This window comes from Portunus trituberculatus, chromosome 35, assembly GCF_017591435.1.
Source record: "Portunus trituberculatus isolate SZX2019 chromosome 35, ASM1759143v1, whole genome shotgun sequence".
Taxonomy (NCBI): Eukaryota; Metazoa; Arthropoda; class Malacostraca; order Decapoda; family Portunidae; genus Portunus; species Portunus trituberculatus.
In genome coordinates this window covers 18,484,273-18,486,772 of record NC_059289.1, presented here as the reverse complement: position 1 = coordinate 18,486,772, position 2,500 = coordinate 18,484,273, and the positions used below count along the sequence as shown (strand labels likewise).

At 43.1% G+C, this 2,500-nt stretch overlaps 1 protein-coding gene and 1 non-coding gene across 4 annotated transcripts in view; both read right to left on the bottom strand.

The window, feature by feature from the left end:
• Nucleotides 1-2,500, bottom strand: part of LOC123512980 (coronin-1A-like) — a 34,464-nt gene that overhangs the window by 26,248 nt on the left and 5,716 nt on the right. The window lies entirely within an intron of this gene.
• Nucleotides 663-736, bottom strand: Trnaa-cgc. Its single transcript has one exon. It is a non-coding gene; the product is annotated as a tRNA-Ala (tRNA).

The window sequence follows — 2,500 nt, the reverse complement described above, 5'->3', positions numbered from 1 at the left end:
ATGTCACAGTTTGAGATAAATTTATCAGGTAAGGAGAGAGATATGATTGCTGTCTCATACGTTATCTTCAGTAGCAATTTGCTACGATAAGGTGTTACGTCATCACTGGAGACAAGCGGGTCATTACACACTATCAGTTAAGATTAAGATTTGCTACATCTATTAAAGTGTTGACATTTTCGTCTTTTTTTTTTTTTTTTTAAGAAAGTGGAGATATATTAAGTAGAGTGAGTTGCTGCTTTCTTTTTTATATTGAGTAATAGTTCGTGTGTGTGTGTGTGTGTGTGTGTGTGTGTGTGTGTTTATCTTCATTGTTCTCTTCCTTTCTTTCTTCTCTCTTTTGTCTCTCTCTTTCAAATTGTTGTGTTTTCAAGACATGTTGATTTCCTTTTTCTTTTCTTTTTTCTCCTTTTATTTTATTTCCTTCTGAACGTGTGTGTGTGTTTCACTGTTTGATCTGCTGCAGTCTCTGACGAGACAGCCAGACGTTACCCTACGGAACGAGCTCAGAGCTCATTATTTCCGATCTTCGGATAGGCCTGAGACCAGGCACACACCACACACCGGGACAACAAGGTCACAACTTCTCGATTTACATCCCGTACCTACTCACTGCTAGGTGAACAGGGGTTACACGTCAAAGGAGACACACCCAAATATCTCCACCCGGCCGGGGAATCGAACCCCGGTCCTCTGGCTTGCGAAGCCAGCGCTCTAACCACTGAGTTACCGGGTGTGTGTGTGTGTGTGTGTGTGTGTGTGTGTGTGTGCAGGTGAAGGAGAAACCCTCTACCTGTGTGGTCAGTACGTGTCATACCTCAGTGTTGATGAAGTGACAGGTAAGAGGGCCCCAGTGAAACGCTCCCCCCCTCCCCCCCATCACTCTCGTCCACTAACAGCCCGCCAGCCAGCCACTCGCCTCGCCGGCCGCCACTTTCACGCCCGCAATGATGATGATGACGGTGATGCACTGATAATTAAGTGAATTTGGAGGAAAGTGAGAGATGGAGGCGAAGATTAAGGCGTAAGGGGAGAAATGGAGACAGACTGGACACACACACACACTGACCGATAGACAGAAGGTATGCCTGTGTGTGTGTGTGTGTGTGTGTGTGTGTGTGTGTGTGTGTGTGTGTGTGTGTGTGTGTGTGTTTGCTAGTGCGTTTATTTTTGTTTGCACTTATGGTGGTAATCGACTAGAGAGAGAGAGAGAGAGAGAGAGAGAGAGAGAGAGAGAGAGAGAGAGAGAGAGAAAGCAATAAGGCCAATAGTAATCAAGTGGATATAAGACCGCAGGAGAAAGTAAAATGATGAAGATTTAGATAATAAAAGACCACAGCACGAGAGAGAGAGAGAGAGAGAGAGAGAGAGAGAGAGAGAGAGAGAGAGAGACGACAAGGCAACACAGCACAGTGCAAAATCTCGCGTCCACACCAACCACTACATAGGAAGCAACGTGAGAACAATCATCGCTTCGCTTCACTTCAGCGCTCAGAAACAAACCTCAAATCTGTCTTTTTTCCTCCCTCCTTCACGTGGCAGTACTAATGGCGACCTGTGGGAGACGCTAGATCCCTACCAATATCATGCTCTTCTTCCTGCGGTTGTGAGTAAACTGTAAAAAACGTAATGGAAGTTTCTGCAGCATTGGTCTGGGTAGCGGTGGCAAATAGGAAGAGATCACCGTTTTCTTTTTCTCTCAGACGGACATGTCACACTTCGGCTCTCACACGTTCTAAGATAATTGACCTCGAAACTTGCTATGGCGACGGACGTGACTGATGAGGTGCACTTTCTTTTAGTATACTCGGCGGTGGTGCGTTAGAAGAAATGATAGAAATGTGAGGTAGGCTATTATGATTTGATTTTTTTTTCCATTGGTATGTATAATTTTTTTTTCAACTTTCTTTTTCTTTGGTCGACCGTTCTCTCTCTCTCTCTCTCTCTCTCTCTCTCTCTCTCTCTCTCTCTCTCTCTCTCTAATATTACAACAAGCGAAATATTGGTTCATATGTAGAAACAGTCTCACCACGACAATTTTCAAAGGCCACAAGGAAGATTAGCCTGGTTCTCAAGAGTGTTTCTCCTGTTAATAATGTAGAAATTTAGTAATTATATTTCTAGAACCATAAAAACATCCATAAAGAAGCACGTTTTACTTCAATTAGAGGCTTTTGAATGAATATATAGCGTAGATTGAGAGCAGAGATGTTTCAAAATTATGGTTCGTTGCTTCATAATTGTTGTTTTGATTGTACTTCTCACTCTTCACAGTTGAAAAGACAAGATAATGTGTCAAGAAGAAGACGAAGAAGAAGGAGGAGGAGGAGGAAGAGGAGGAGGAGGAGGAGGAGGAGGAGGAGGAGGAGGAATATGAAAATAATGATAATGAAAAAAATCTTGCATATAACCGTGACAAATAAAAAAATCAACGTGCCTGTTTTTACATAAGCCTTTTTCCTCAACATTTTCTCCTCCCTGTTGTGTTTGGCAAGCGTGA